The sequence below is a fragment of the Dipodomys merriami genome, unplaced genomic scaffold (genome assembly GCF_024711535.1).
Source record: "Dipodomys merriami isolate MVZ:Mamm:240054 unplaced genomic scaffold, mDipMer1.0.p SCAF_2, whole genome shotgun sequence".
Classification (NCBI taxonomy): domain Eukaryota; kingdom Metazoa; phylum Chordata; class Mammalia; order Rodentia; family Heteromyidae; genus Dipodomys; species Dipodomys merriami.
The window spans coordinates 104,691,199-104,708,397 of NW_027203381.1; the positions used below are offsets into that span (position 1 = coordinate 104,691,199).

The 17,199-nt window shown below is 39.8% G+C and overlaps 1 long non-coding RNA gene across 1 annotated transcript in view; it reads right to left on the minus strand.

Moving 5' to 3' along the window:
• LOC138831737 (uncharacterized) overlaps window positions 1-16,720 on the minus strand; it is a 67,102-nt gene extending 50,382 nt beyond the window's left edge. The window contains exons 1-2 of the long non-coding RNA XR_011373440.1: window positions 16,644-16,720; window positions 16,334-16,470 (exon numbers count right to left, since the gene is read on the minus strand). This is a non-coding gene — a long non-coding RNA (uncharacterized lncRNA). The remainder of the gene's footprint in view (window positions 1-16,333; window positions 16,471-16,643) is intronic.
• Window positions 16,721-17,199: the final 479 nt, after the last annotated feature.

Genomic DNA, 17,199 nt, shown 5'->3' on the forward strand with positions numbered 1-17,199 from the left:
ATGTGTAGTTAAAAACCAAACCAGTGTCCTCCACTGTGTGCCGGGTATCAGAAACACAGTGGAAGGACACACAAAAATGTCTGTCAATGGCAATGTATACAGTCTGCACAAAGGAAGGAAACAAACAAACAAAAGCTAAGAGCAAGTAGAGTTCCTACAGGACATTTATTCCTTTGAGGCTTGACCTTTTGAGAGTGTTATTAGCACATCCTACTTTATGAGAATGGGCTTTATTCAAGTAACATTTGTAGACACTGTTAATCATCTAGTCTGCCCACACAAGACAACAGATATTTGATTCAATTATAGGTTGGAGCCACCCTGTTGCAGCACATCTCATGCCAAAATACATTCCTTTCAAGTGAGAAAAATATAAGAGGTTAGTTTGCAATGCAGATTTCAAAAGAAAAACATGCAGTTTGCTTTTGAAGCCTAAAAACCTATTTTTGCTCTGCAATGCCAGCCCACCTCTCCCTAGCAATCCAACTCTCTTGAGTACTTGTGGCTTAAAATTCCCCAAGCAAATTTAAATTTGTCCTTCTGGACATACTTTCTAGATCCTAGGATTCTAAAAGTCCTTCTCTTAGAGCAAGCCAATTATTTTTCCAACCCACCACGTTTTCAAACAAGAGTAGGTTAATAAAATGGTTGGCTAATAAAAATGAGTTGGTTGATAAAATGAAATCTTTCCTTCTATGAATTGAAACACCTTCACCAATTATTCTATAAAACATCACTTAAATTTCTCTGACTTCACCTGAGTTTCCTAAAACAAGATGGATGTAACTGGGGTTGAGGCTGTATACTTACAGAGAGAGGCTGGGTGAAATTGAGGAGGGAAAGCCACAGTAAAGATGGATAATTAAACTGGGCATCACTGTGGGCAATTGTGACTTGATCTTCCTGCCAAACAGAGACACGCTGAGAAGCTGTATAGAATGTGAATCCTACTTCTTTCTCCACCTTGTGAAATAAAAGAGGACATGTGTCCAGTTGCCTCCCTTCTTCCCTTTTGCTCCATGCAATATTTGAGTTTGTCCATCTGTCCAGAATTTCTGAACAGGTTTCCGCAATATTTGAGTTTGTCCATCTGTCCAGAATTTCTGAACAGGTTTCCACAAACTTCTTTCCATGTCTGTGACAGAGAAACCAAGCGCAGAAAGTAAGAGATTCATGGTACAGTGAGGACAAGAGGCGGTCTAGCTCCACGTACTGTGCTGAGTGGCTACCACAGTAATAGTAAAAAATAAAAGTGAAGGAGATATAAAGCCGGGTAAGAAGACGACCTTGATGTTAATATGACCTCAGTGGTAATATTCACATGTAAAGACACTATTCAAAACTAAAAGAGAGTGAAGTAAGGGGTAACATTGTGTACAAAGAATATATTACCTCACTTATGACACTGTAACCCCTCTGTGCATCATCTTTATGATAATAACAATTGTGTGTGTGTGTGTGTGTGTGTGTGTGTGTGTGTGTGAAAACAAATGCAGCAGTGGTATTCACTACACACTATGTTGAGAATGAGCCATGACAGGTTGTGGGTGGGAATGAGAGGGAAAAACTGGGAGTGAGGCTGGGAAGGTGGCTCAGTGGTAGAGTGCTTGCCTTGCATGCATGAGGCCCTGGGTTCGATTCCTTAGCACCACATAAACAAAAAGAAAAAAGCCAGAAGTGGCACTGTGGCTCAAGTGGTAGAGCGCTAGCCTTGAGCTGAAGAGCTGAGGGACAGCGCCCAGGCCCAGAGTTCAGGCCCCACAACCAGACCCCCCCCCAAAAAAAAAAACTGGGCGTGAGTGAGGGAAGGAGTGACATTGTCCAAAAAGAAATGTACAGATTATCCGACCTTTGTAGCTGTAATCCCTCTGTACATCATCTTTATAATAACTAAAAATATTTACAAAAAAGTACATTTCAATTTAAATGTGTGTGTGTATGTGTGTGTGTGTGTGTGTGCGCGCGCGTGCACGCGTGTATTTAAAGACATTATTCAAAGCCAAAGCTAGGAGAGAGCGGGGAATGTAGCTTAGTGGTAGACTGTTTGCCTAGCACGCATGAAACCCTGAGTTCAATTCTTCAGTACCACATACACAGAAAAAGCCAGAAGTGGCCCTGTGGCTCAAGTGGTAGAGTACTAGGCTTGAGCAGAAGAAGCTCAAGGACAGTGCCCAGGCCCTGAGTTCAAGCTCCAGGACTGGAAGAGAAAAAAAAAGCTGAAGCTAACTTCTCCTACCCACTTGAGAGGCTGAGATTGTGAGTATCATGGCTCAAGCCAACCTGGGCAGAAAAGTTCATAAAACTCCTTCTTAACACATACCTATCCGGGCGCCAGTGGCTCACGCCTGTAATCCTAGCTTCTCAAGAGGCTGAGATCTGAAGATCACAGTTCAAAGCCAGCCCAGGCAGGAAAGTCCGGGAAACTCATCTCCAATAAACCACCAGAAACCCGAAGTGGCGCTGTAGCTCAAGTGGTAAAACGCTCTCCTTGAGCTGAAGAGCTGAGGGACAGCACTCAAGCCCAGAGTTCAAGCCCCACGACTGACCAAAAAAAAAAAAAAAAAAAAAAACAAAACAACCTGCATATCTGGGGGCTGTGGTGCATATCTGTCATTCCAAGCTACATGAGAGCCTGAGATTAGGAGGATTTTGGTGCCCAGCCAGACCAGGCAGAAAGTGCCATGAGATGGTGTCTCCACTGAGGGAAAATGAATACAGGGGTGCGAGCCCATGAGCCCTGCATGATGAGATGTCTAAAAGTAGGCAGATGATAGCTCAAGCACATGCCTGGGAAGAATGTGAGACCCCATCCGGAACAAGGCTGGCAGAAGAGGGTTGGGTTGACAAAGAGGATGAATAAGGATGAGCCGTAGACAGTCGGCATGGATGATAACAGAACAATGAAATCTGCCGAAACTGTTTTAGGAATGGGTGAGGGAGCAGACAGAATGATAGAGGGTGGTGAGGTTGATTGGAATACACTGTACACACAAATGGAAATGTCACAATACTATCCCTCCTCATATAACTAATGTACTCTAATTTTAAAAGGGGGAAAGAAAAAAATCAGTGCTGGAAGCATAGCTCAGTAATAACACATCTACTGGTAAGCCTAAGGTCTTGAATTCAACATCTCCAGAACTACTAAAAGCAAAATCAAAAAGACAATATTCATTCTGGTATAATATAGCTTGTGCCTACTACTCAGGAGGTAGAGATTATGAGAATCATAGTTTGAGGCTAGCATGGAAAAAACGTTAAACAAACTCTCTTCTCAACAAATAAGCAGCATGTGGTAGTGTGCGTCTGCAATATCAGCTACAAGGAGACACGGACTTGTGGACTAAGGCCAACCCTGGGTAAAAACATGAAATCCTATCTGAAAAATAACTAAAGCATAAAAAACTTGAGATGTATGTCAAGTGGTCCTGGCTTAGCAAATACAAGGCCCTGAGTTCCCAGTACTACAATTAAAAAAAAAAAGGAAAAAAGACACTTTAAAATTGTATCCACTCTCCTATACCATAAATGAAACTTTGTTCACTTCTATTTCAAAATCTCCACCATTTTAGTGAAATATGCAATTCTTCTGACATAAGAATGTAACATATTTTTTCATCTTCTATAGAGCTATTGCCTCATAAATTGCTTTAGAATGGAAAGTGAATTTTGAAACCATTCACTGAACAAAAAGAGGAATTCTCTTAAGATAGAATCAAAAATCAAATTGAAGTTCTGGAAAAGCTCAATAAATCAAACAAACAACAGCAAAACTCAGTTGAAAGTTTCTCCAGTGGATGGAATCAAATCAAAAACAATATCAAGTCTAGACAACAATAGTAAATATTGAAAGTAGGGGTATTAAAACATGAAGATAAAGATAGAGAACAAAAATTAAAGAAGCACAACTTAAAAGTGCAAGGTAGGACAGCACTGAAAATATGAAACACATAAAGCATGGACATATAAGAAGACTTACAAGCTGAAAGCATAGAAAAAAATCTCCAATAAAATAGTAACAGAATTTGGCAAGTTATGAAGAAAAATGTGTCACCCGAATACAGTAAGATTTTAAGCCTCCAAACAAATGAAACAACAAAATAACTTGAGCCAAGCGCCATTTCCCGCTTTTTCTGTATAGTTTATTGGAGATAAGAGTCTTATGGCCTTTCCTGATCTGCCTGGCTTTGAACCCTGATCCTCAGAGCCACAGGCACCCAGCTTTAGCCAGGTGCCAGTGGATCACACCTGTAATCCTAGCTACTCAGGAGGCTGAGATCTGAGGATCCAGGTTCAAAGCCAGCCTAGGTAGGAAAGTCTGTGAGACTCTTATCTCCAGTAACCACTTAGAAAACCAGAAGTAGCACTGTGGCTCAAGAGGTAGAGCACTTGCCTTGAGCTGAAGAGCTGAGGGACAGCATCCAGGCTCAGAGTTCAAGCCCCATGACCCACAAAAAATAAAATAAAAATTTAAAGAAAGAACATTTTTAAGGTGCTAATTAAAAAACAGGTCTCTATTATTCAAACCATACTTAATCACGTTACCTTACCATGACAATGTTTTTCAGTTCTCTCATACAGATATAATTTTTCTTATTCTCTCTCTCTCTTTCTCTTTTTCTTTAGGTTATAGGGCTTAAAGTCGGGGCCTTTATCCTGTCCCTGAGCTTTTTCTTTTTCTTTTTTTTTTATTTGACAGTCCTAGGACTTGAACTCAGGACTGTCCCTGAGCTTCATTTGCTCAAGGCTAGCACTCTAGCGCTTGAGCCACAGCACCACTTCTGGCTTTTTCTGTGTATGTGGTACTGAGGAATCAAACCTAAGACTTCATGTATGCTAGGCAAGTACTCTACCACTAAGCCACATTCCCAGCCCCTTCCTGCGTTTTTTCACACAATGCTAGCACTACATCACTAGAAGCCACAGCACCACTTCTATCTAGTTTTCTGGTGGTTTATTGGAGGTAAGAGTCTCATGAGCCAGGTGCTGGTGGCTCCTAGTTACTCAGGAAGCTGAGATCTGAGGATTGCTGTTCAAAGCCAGCCCTAGCAGGAAGTCCATGTCACTCTTATCTCCAAATAATCCTCAGAAAACCAGAATGGTACTGTGGCTCAAATGGTAGAAGGCTCACCTTGAGCTGAAGAGCTGAGGGACAGTGTCCAGGCCCAGAGTTCAAGCCCCATGATCGACAATAAATAAAGATAGATAAATAAGTAAGAGTCTTATGGACTTTCCTGGTTGAGCTGGCTTTAAACCAAAATCATCAGATCTCAGCCTTCTAAGTAGACAGGATTATAGGCATAAACCAATGGTACCTGGCTTTTCTTATTCTCTTTTTATTTTTCTTAAAACAGATTGATATAAAGCAATAGGAATTCTTCTTTTTTTTTTTTTTTGGGGGGGGGGTCCGGTCATGGGGCCTGAACTCTGGGCCTGGGTGCTGTCCCTCAGCTCTTCAGCTCAAGGATAGTGCTCTACCACTTGAGCCACAGAACTACTTCTGGCTTTTTTCTTTTTGCTTATGTGGTGCTGAGGAATCGAACTCAGGGCCTCAGGCATGCAAGGCAAGCGCTCTACCACTAAGCCACCTTCCCAGCCCCTATAAAGCAATAGGAATTCTTGCATCCTGTTGATAGGTATGTAAATGTGTACAAGAGTGTACAAGGTATGTAAATGTGTACCTTACTCTCCTCTCTACAGTAATAGTATGTATACCATATGTCCAGAAATTCAAGTACTAAAATATACATATATATATGTGTGTACATGCATATATATGTATATATGTCTATTACATGCATATATATGTGTGTATGTGTATATATATATATATATATATATGTATGTATATTTTTCTGGGTGCCAGTGGTTCACACCTACAAATCTCGCTACTCAGAAGGCTGAAATATGAGTGTCATGATTCAAACCCAGCCCAGGCAGGAAAGCCCCTCTTATCTCCAATAAAGCACCAGAAAACAAGAAGTAGAGCTGTGGCTCAAAGTGATAGAGCACTAGCCTTGTGCAAAAGAGCTCAGTGACAGTACCCAACCCCAAGTTTCAGCCCCCAAACCAACAAAATAGATAGATAGATAGATAGATAGATAGATAGATAGATAGATAGATAGATGACACAGTTCCAAGGATGATGTCCCCAATATTATTATTAATAACCCAATGTTGAAATAACTTAAATGGCAATCAATAGAAAAGGAATAAGTAGGTCTGGGATGGTAGCTCAGTGGTAGAGCGCTTGCCTTGCATGCCTGAGGCCCTGGGTTTGATTCCTCAGCACCACATAAGCAAAAAAGCTGGAAGTGGTGCTGTGGCTCAAGTGGTAGAGCGCTAGCCTTGAGCTGAAGAGCTGAGGGACAGCGCCCAGGCCCAGAGTTCAGGCCCACGACCGGACCCAAAAAAAAAAGAAAAGGAATAAGTAATTTCATTACTTATAAAAATAGAATTACATTATAAAAATGAATGCTATATTGCAATGAAATTTAAGAAATTATGAAGTTGCAACAACTTAGGAAAGTAGGATGAAGAAAACTCCACACTTCTACATAAGCAAATCCTTTAATAGAAATTGAGTAGGCAAAGTAAGCAACTACAAAGTTGGCATTAAAAAACTAAACTTTCGGGGCTGGGAAGGTGGCTCAGTGGTAGAGCGCTTGCCTTGCATGCCTGAGGCCCTGGGTTCGATTCCTCAGCACCACATAAGCAAAAAAGCCAGAAGTGGCACTGTGGCTCAAGTGGTAGAGCGCTAGCCTTGAGCTGAAGAGCTGAGGGACAGTGCCCAACCCAGAGTTCAAGGCCCCACAACTGGACCCAAAAAAAAAAAAAAAAACTAAGACTTTCTTCCAAAAAAAAAAAAAAATAAGAGTTTTGTATACCATTCAGGAATTTATTTTCAGCTAGAACATTGAGTAGAAAGGTACATGGATGTTGGTAAGCAACGACAAGAGTCTTGTCTGGATGAAGCATCTACCCCCTCTATGGAACAGGCAGGCCTTCTGTATCTGCCATTGTCTTCACTACTACCCACAAGTTACCCTATCAGCAAGTGAATTAGGTTTAGCCAGCAGATGCTCTTGTCTAGCACTTTAACTTTTGAGCAACAGGAAGAAAACAGGGTCCTCAGAATCCATTCACAACAACACAACAACAGTTATAATAACAGTGTCTCATAGGTAAGGAAAAACTTCCCTCTGTTAGCCTGATGGCTGTGTGCTACCTGCTCCTGACTCTCTGCAGATGCCCTAGTTCGTGTCCTTTTGTCAAAAATTCAGTGCAAGCTCTCATTGATTCCTAGAGCTTTCAGTATCTTCTAGCAAGATTTCTTTTCGGTTAAGGTTACTGCAAAGGCTTTTTGGCAAGTTAACTGATAATACCAGCCAAGCAGAGAAAGGTGGGCAGAAATTCTAATCCCAGGGGGAGATCAGGTAACTAACCCGGAGCTTTTGTCAAAAGCAGCCACAGAGGAAAGAAAGAAAGAAAGAAAAGGTCAGTGTGCTGGCAAATTGCTTGATGATCTCCATAGGCATCTGAATACTAACCTACAATAGCTCAGCTAATTCCCTGACCAGCAGCTAATGAAGATGAGTGTTTTCTGATACCTCCTGTTGTAGTCAAATATATATCAAGAAATAGCTACTCCTAAATCTTCAAGGACTGAGAATATACTAGTCCCAGAAGGAAAGAACTCAAAGAATCCAGGACTGAGAGGCTAGGCACATATAAATGACTATTCCTTGGTTAATATTCCAGAACAGGCCAAAGTGAGTAAGGCCATCTACACAAAGAGAAAAAGGTCATTCTACACTAAGCTAGCAAGTATTTCTTCCTTTGAGACAGAAGCAAAATGAAAAGATGGTAGAATAAGTAGCAAGCTTATAGATAGGAATTGCTAAGGTAAGTTATATTGGTGGCTTCTTTTTTTTTTTTTTTGTGAAACAGGAAACCAGGACATCTGGTTTACTGACAGGGTCAGAGAATGAATAGAGGTTAGAAGACCAGGTTCAATTTTAGAATAGTCACTATCAAGTAAAAGTATAAATAAAAAGATTATATGACACTGAAGTGCAGATGAATTGAAAATACCACATTTAAGTATATTCAATTTAATTATGTGCTTTTTCATCTAGCAACAGAAGTACTTGGGGTTTTATAGCCATTAAAAATAGTAGTCAGATCAGTCAAAAGCTAAGGACAGGGGATAGGGAAGAGTTGGGGAAGTGGGGAGGAAAGGGATGGTAGGGGAAAAACAAATTAGGGTAACAATGCTCAATAGGAAATGGACTCATTACCTTGTTCATGTAACTGTAAGCCCTCTATACAGTATCTTTACAATAAAAAATATATATTAAAAAAAAGCTAAGGACAATGAAAGTTAGCATTAGGCCAATGATAGAGGAAGTGAGGGTCCGAAAAGAGAGCAACTGGGATGTCAAAACACAAGTTCTGAAAAGCTTAGGAGGGAAATAAAATAGCAAGAAATAAAATAAATGGAAAACTAGGAAGGAAGCCAAAGCTAACATGGTATAATGAGGTTTAAAAAAAATAGGTTTGGGAAAAGATAGTAGGACAGTTAGGGAGAGATGTGAGGAATGGGATTTTGTGGGGCTGGGAATGTGGCTGAGTGTAGAGCGCTTGCCTAGCATGCATGAAGCCCTGGGTTGGATTCCTCAGTACCACATACACAGAAAAAGCTTGAAGTTGCAGAATGGCTCAAATGGTAGAGTACTAGCCTTGAGCAAAAGAAGCTCAGGGGCAATGCCCAGGCCCTGAGTTCAAGCCCCAGAACTGGCACACACAAAAAAAGATAAAATAAATCAGTCAATTTTATGAGAAAGTCACTTGGGGGGGGGCGGGGAAATGAAGGAATAGAGGTAAACACTCATTAGGATAAAGTGTACTGATGTAATGATGCTGAATATGACATCATCACGACACTGGCATTACCCTCAGATGATGTCATGACTAGAGTAGAAAACGTGTGGCTGGCATCAGATACCGCAATGAGTATGGATTAGTCACTTCCAAATCAAAGGGAAAACAATAGGGGGAAAAAGCAGAGCTGAACAGCACAGCTCTTAAAGGAGGATGTAGCAAAAAGCAGCTAGACACGTTGTACAAAAATATACGATTTTACTTTAAAGAACTGTTTTTATTAACCCAGCTGAAAGACCAGAAGTGGGGCTATTTCAAAAGTGAGAAGACTCAATATACTAAACCCTAGCATATTCTACTCAATCTAGAACTTCAACCAAATTTGATTATTGAAGTCTTACAAGGTCTTCTAGTAGAAGTTAGAAGTTCCCTGTTCATGTTCAGCAAGAGATAGATTGCTTTCTTTGTTTGGTTGGTTGGTTTTTGGTTTTTGTCGGTCATGAGGCTTGAACTCTGGGTCTGGGCACTGTCCCTGAGCTTTTCAGCTCACAGAGCCACAGTACCACTTCTGGTTTATTGGCTGGCTTCAAACCATGATCCTCAGATCCCCTCCTGAGTATCTAGGATTACAGGCATGAGCCACCAGCATCCAGCTTAGATTGGTTTCTTAACTATCAGTTTCCAAAGGTGAAGAAAGAATTTTCCAAAATGCTTCCAAGGAAACCCTACTTACATCTCATTGACTGGAATTGGGTCACAAATAACAGTTTCTGAACTGCCCCTTGGCAAATGCACGCATGCATGAATGAATGATGAAGTCTTTTCTAACTCTCCATATTATACCCCGGCTTCTTAATAGGGAATTATGGAAACAGATGTCTGGAGTTGAGCATAACTTGATCATCACTCACTAGTATTTATGAACAAGGTTTCCTCAGCTACTTTATTTAATAAGGTAGGTGCACAATGGGGCACACATAATAACTGCAGTGTACCCACTAACATTTTATCTTTCTTTTAAGGAATCCAGTTACTATGACTATTGCTGATCCACTATTGTAGTTCATAACATTACATGAGAACAGGATTATCCCAGTTTCAAATGGAGCTAAATTCTATAAGCATCTTTCATATGGAAATATTACATTTCTATTTCATAGGAAATAAAAGTTTAGGAAATATAGCTGTATAAGAAATAGTCGAAGCAATGTTGTAGAGCCTCAGGAATTTTGCGAGTCCCTTGTTAAGGCTCAAGACATTCTTCAGTTACTTCTACTGAGACTACAGAGCTGTTCCTATAGCATCTTGAAGGTCCGGTGTTTTAGTGTTAGGTACTCACACTCCATGCTGCAGCTAGACACAATGAATGGTACACAAGACCAGGACCTAAAAGTCCTTGCATATTTTTGTAGCAGACAAAGAGATGATGGAACAGTAGATAGATACCAATACAAATACACATTGTTGAGTAAACTGCTTAAAAAACAACTGGTGAAGAACAAAAGATCATATTTCATTACCCCTAATTAAATTGTTCCTAGTCATACAAAAAAGGAAGAAAAAAAAAGATGGCTTTGAGCCAGGTACCAGTGGCTCACACCTATAATCCTAGCTATTCAGGAGGCTGAGATCTGAGGATCGAAGTTTAAAGCCAGCAATAAAGTCCATGAGATTCTTATCTCGATTAACCACCAGAAAACCAAAATATGGCACTGTGGCTCGAAGTAGTAGGACAGTAGCCTTGAGCAAAAAAAGCTCAGAGACGGGCTCCAAGGTCTTGAGTTCAAGCCCCACAAATGACCAAAAAAGAAAAAAAAGATGGCTTCTATATACAGGATAATATTCCAATTCTTTATAACAGTGTGAAGGACCCACAGGGACAGACACCACACGCTGTTCTAACTTTCTGAGAACCATGAACATTTCTTTATGTTTCTGAATTCTGAAAGTTCTTCTTCTACCAAGAATTAATTCCAGGGTTGGGATGTAGCTCAGTGGCAAAGCACTTGGCTGGCAAGTACACCATCCTGGGTTCGATCTCCAGTACCAAAAAAGAAAAGATGAAAAAAATACAGTTAAGAAAACAAAGAATTGTTACCACTATTGTTTCTAACAGATAGCTCCCTCCACTACCTGTAGGAAATCAAACAATCCTTCAATTCCCAAGACATCCCCCCTAATCCTACAGCAATTTCTCTCAGCCTCCTTTGATGTATTTTTTAAATTTTACTTGGTGTATTTTCTGTACTTTTCTTTCTTTCTTACTTGGAAAATGAGAACATCAAACAATTGTCCTCTTGTTTTATTCCTAGTACTTGAAAAGTAAAAGGTATCTGTGTTGTACATGTAGATCATTTATGTTGAGAAAAATACCTTTAAGTTTTTCTATGAGGAATCCTTTCTTCCTATTTTAGTAGTTCATTGTGCATTATTCATTTTTTTCTGTAATTTACTCCATTAGCACATTTAGCCAAATTCCACAAAACAGCATAATGCTTTTTTAAAAAGAAAAGTTCAGAACTTTGTGAATTTCTTAACGTGGCATTTAAAAAGTCATTTATGGAACGGAGAGACAAACGGTGAACAAATGCAGCAACGGTACTCACTAGAGTAGGAGTGGGAGGGAAAAATTGGTAGAATGTGAGGGAATGGGGTGACAATTCAAAAAGAAATGTACTCTTTATTTGACTTGGGTAGCTGTCGCCCTTCTGAGCATCACCTTTACAGTAACAATTTTTTTAATCAGATTAAAAAACAGTTAAATACATCTCTTCTTATGTAGACAAAGCTGGTCTCAAACTCATTTTGTAACCAAGAAAAGATGCAATGAATGAAGAAGACCTCTTGTCTCCTCTTCTTGAGTGCTCTGATTACAGGCATGTGCCACTACTCCAGCCTTTACATTCATCTGTGAATGAATCATTGCCCTGCTCATTTGCAGCAGGAAATCTAGTATCACATGACCACAGATTTAGTCATATGTAGTTGAACTAACAGAGGGATGTGTCGCTGAGGTGAAGTGAAGCAAACAGGTACAGCAGGATGGAAGTGTCAAAACAGATTTCAAAAGGTAAATTTGAATGTAAGTCTTCAGGGTGTGTGGGAAGTTTTCCTGGAGGCCAAACCCACTGTGGCTTGTTTTGAAAATATCCTAATCCTTTGAAGCAATTATTTTAATGCATATAACACATAGGTAAAATGACTGCATTTGGGAAATTAGTCACTGCATTAATTTTCTTCTGCTAATGAAACACAATGCTTTCTTTTTCTTTATAAGATAAGGAGACATTAAATGCTGTGCTCAGGCTGAGAGAACTCTGAGCTGGTTACTCCCACACATCTGGGAACACAGAACTCCCATCTAATCTAGACCTGCTCCCCTCTAGCCTTGTTATTTCCAAATTATGTCATCCTTCTCTCTACTGAGAAATTACAGCAGCTTTTGCTTTAGCTCTTGAAATAAAATTTACCTCTGAACTTCAATATCAGCTGAAAAAAAATCAATGTAAAATATACTATTTTCTCCTTCATTCCATCTCAATTCCTGGGGCAAATAACCGATGAGATATAAAGGGAGGAAGAAGGAAATGAAAAGTTTCTAATTCTAATCATATGCCATTTTATACCATATAAAGTGATACACTGCATTCATCTCTATATCCCCAATCTCTAGCCCGCTTCCTGACACCTAAGCAGGTACTCCAAAAACATTTATTTACTAAACCAGATACAGTTTCATATGATCCTGGCTATAGGTTAGATATAATTTGTTCCCCTGGAGTTCATCTGTTGGAAACTTTGTGCCCAGCATTGTGGTGTTGAGATACTGGAACCTTTAAGAAGCAGGGCCTATAAGAAAGTAACTAGTTATGGGGACTCCACCTTTATGAATGGATTAATGCTGTCTTATGGAGTGGGCTGGGCCACACAGTGAATCAGTGTGAATTAATAAGTGAATTCGTTCTTGATAGAGTTAGTGATAAGGATGCCATCTTGGATGGTGCACAGCTGATTCCATTTCTATTTCTCTTCTGTGTTGGAACAGTTAAAGGCAACCCCTGTCAGGATGTAGATGTCATGCTCTTGGGATCTTCCAGCTCCAGAGTCATGAGTTAAATAAATGTCTTTCCTTATAAAACGCCCAGCCTTCAGTGTTTTTAAAGCAGCACAAAAAGGGCTAATAGAATGTTCACCACATTCTGAATTTGAAGGTATGTTTTGCATTTAAGTAACTAGCCCAAAGTCACACAGAAAGGCTTAGATTAACGAAGTAGGAATGTAAAACTCATCTCAGAGTCATCTATAAAGCAGCGACTTCTTACTAATGAAAAAAAGAAAAATCATGGACTGGGAACTTGGCTTCATAGTAGAGTGCTTGCCTAGCATGCATGAAGCCCTAGGTTCGATTCCTCATGCTACATAAACAGAAAAAGCCAGGAGTGGCGCTCTGGCTGAAGTGGTAGAGTGCTAACATTGAGCAGGAAAAACAAGCTCAGGAACAATGCCCAGGCCCTGAGTTCAAGTCCCAGGACTGGCAAAAATAAAGAAAAAATTCACACATGATGACTTAATATAATACATTGCTAAAAAAAAAAAAAAAAGTGAAAATACAATAAAGCAAGCATATATCTTTTAGTAAAGACTGCGTTTCACTGAACATACACTAATAGACAAAAGTCAATCAACTTCTATTGAAAACATTTCAAGTTTCTGCCATTTCTAAGGAGGAACTCCTTAGACTGGTTGCTTAGAATGTATGGGAGGAAGCCAAGCATTGGTGGCTCACGCCTGTAATCCTAGCTACTCAGGAGGCTGAGATCTGAGGATTGTGGTTCAAAGCCAGCCCAGGCAGGAAAGTCCCTGAGACTCTTATCTACAACTAACCACCAGAAAACTGGGAGTGGCACTGTGGCCCAAGTGGTAGGGCATTTGCCTTGAGCTGAAAGAGCTGAAGGATAGTGCCCAGGCCAAGAATGTGTGGAAGGAAATAATAAGATGTGATATTGGAAAATTAATACTGTAATCTGGTCCATTTGCTAAAAAAATAAGAATAATTCTCTTAAACCTGCATCAAGTACCCAGGAGAAAGCCCCTAGGTGCTGCAGACTCCTCACATCAATATCCTTCATCCTATCAGATTACTTCCTTTAACCTACAGGACTCCCCACCCCAGCCCTCCCCCCCATCCTTCTCTGTTCATGATCACTACAGAGGAAAGAAAAAAATTGATCATTAAGTTTTGACCCAAATTTAAAACAACAATTTCAGCAGTGCAAAAGCATTCTATCCTTTCATATTCCAACTAGATAATCATTTCCTTATCAGAACATTATCTACTTGCTTCCCATAACAAAAAGGAGTTGTTGTGCAAGGAAGTGATTTGAAACAACATACCTGAGACAGTTTCCAGACAGCCACAAGTCCATAAGATGAGTGGATAGACTCAAACTCTACAGTATCATTAAAACCACTTAGGCAATTGTTTTTAAACAGTTGTGAAAACTGGTCATGAGAGTTCTCATAAAGACATTTAAGAGCAGTACTGGAATTAGTAATTATTTTTGAATAGGAAATATAAATTATAATGTGTGAGGATCTTGAGCCAAATACTCCCACTACATTTCTTTCTTAACAGCATGGAATTCCCATAAGCATGTGTGAACCTAACAATGGCATTCTTGTGGTGATATGATTTTGCTGATCAAAGAAATTAATGACATAAGTAACATCTGCAGTTGCTTCATGCATGTAGGTCAAACAACCTCACAATGGCAAAAATAGAGATTCGGCTTGTTTCACAAGTGCAAAGGCTAAAAATGCATGCTCTGTTCTCTGCTAATGAAGCAAGAAAAGTCTAATATCTTTGGTGGCATGCACCTTCATCTTCAGGAACTTGTTATAGCTCAAAACATGGAACAATTCTTTTGACAAAGCTTTAGCTTCTGTCAGTCATGGCTATGCTTTGAGGGATATGTCCCTTGCTTCTTAAAGTTTGTAAATAGAGACTGCACCCCTTCCCTTTCCATGCTGGTCTAGGCATTTAGTTTTAATACTATACTCTTCTGGATTTGCTCTTATGGAGTGTATACTCCTGAGAAATGCAATGAATGATTTCTGGGGCTTTCAAAACCATCTAAATGCCAAGCAAACATGTCCACTCATATTTCATGAATTGTATTTTTCTACCTAAATTTCATTTTCTCATCAGCCTCACACAGATCAAAATCTGGCTCCTATCTGGTCCTGGCTAGCTCTCCCTTCATTGCATCATCCTGCTGTGCCTCTGATTTCAAATATTTCCTCAAATATTATCCCCAATGACAAATACTTTAACCTTCCCTACGTGCCACAAAGTAATAGGATCTTAGGGACTATATTCTTAGTTTTTTAACTTTCCCTACGTGCCACAAAGTAATAGGATCTTAGGGACTATGTTCTTAGTTTTTTAACCTTCTCAAGTCTTTCCACATTATCAAACCTTCTCATATAGAACTTTGTCAGCCTGTGAGGGCTGGTTCTTTGCTGCTTATTATTTACTATCTAGAGTTTTCAGAAGACATAGCTCAGATTCTTGTTCCATCTGGTGATGTCAGTCCAATATGATCTCTATAATATTTCCACATTTCTGGTACTGGACATCTTTGGGCAATATTAATTTTTTTGGCAAGTCCTGGAGCCTGGGCACTGTCCCTAAGCTTCTATTGGTCGAGGCTAGCACTCTAGCACTTGAGCCACAGAGCCACTTCTGGCTTTTTCTGTTCATGTGGTCAAATCCAGGGCTTCATGTATGCTAAGCAAGCACTACACCACTAAGCCACATTCTCAGCCCTAGGAAATATTAATTTTTATGTAACCCATCTTTGAGTACATCTTTGAGTTACACAGACCAGAATGCAGTAGGATATCACCTTGTCCACAGCCTCATTAGGTCTAGAGAATCACATTGAGAATAGATGCCAAAAAGAGAAAGCTACACCAATTAAACCACATCCTAAATCCAGCCTCAGAACCAATTCAATAAAAACCATCATTAATTATCAGGTCCACTGGTGAGAGTGTCCATGTTTCCAGGACTGAAATTGACCTACCACTTTCTTGGTTGCCAGTGTGCATGCTAGACTTCTAGAGGGATTCCCCCTTGGAATAGTTTCTACTTCTTTCTTGCTTCTGAATCTAAGACCCTCAATCACATTCTTATCTTTACAAAGCTGTGATTTTACCAGTTGCTACAAAAAGATAAATACATAAATAAATAAATAAGCATGGCATGAGAAATTAATGTGAAACCAGGAAAGTAGTATCCAGTCTGAATCTGAGAAAGGCACAGGTGAACAGTGCCCAAGAGGCACGCATCTCCACTAGTAATCAGTTCATGCAGAATTAAACAAGCAGGATATGAATGTTTCTATGTATTTACTGTTTGTATGTATTTGCATTAAAACATACATACTTAAGGTTCTCGAAGATAATAAATAGAACTATTAGGTTGGGGATTTGAATCCTGGGTCCAGACTCTAGTTTCAAAAGAAGTTGAGAAGTAGATTTCAAGTTGATTTGGATTCCACAGTAGAAGTTGAGTTCTGCCTCCTAGAAAGATGCAGATAGTACAGGTTTGTAAAAAAAAAAAAAAAAAAAAAAGGTGGGGGAACTCAGATTCTAAACAGATAAAGAGATTCCCATGAATTATATCTCAGTACTCTACATTATGGAAAATTGATTTACAGGCTGCCTGGATGCCAAACGGCAGCAAGGATTCTCACCCTGGGGATTTGTCCTCTCCATCTTCCTCCACGAAGCCCTGCAGTTGCCACACCGTGCTTCTGCGTATACTACTGCCGCAGGGAACTCAGGGATCCACACAGAATGTATGAAATTTCTAGGGCAGCCCAGCACCCTCTGTCAGATGATCTACCTTGAAGTGTGTCAGTTTTATGCTACTTTCCCTTCACTAACATTCCATTCCTTGCAAGGCTATGTTTTTAACAGTTGCTAGAATAAAGTTAGAAAAACAAACAACCCATGTTATAAATATGCTCTCCAAGAGCTACTGGAGTCACAATGATAGACACAAAAATAAAGAATTATCTCAGCCATGCAAAAATCTACTTCAGCAGAAGGGTGCACTTCATGATAAGCCAAAAATCTGGCAAGCAAGCACACAGAGCAGACAGGCTGCTCCCCTAGTTATCTCTAACCCAGCAGGCTCCACCCCTTTGCCCTAAGCCTTATTTACATAAGGTGACTGTGAAATAAGGTTAACAGTACACCAGTAAGTTCAAAATATACCCCCACCCTCTGCTATTTCTTGAACCATCT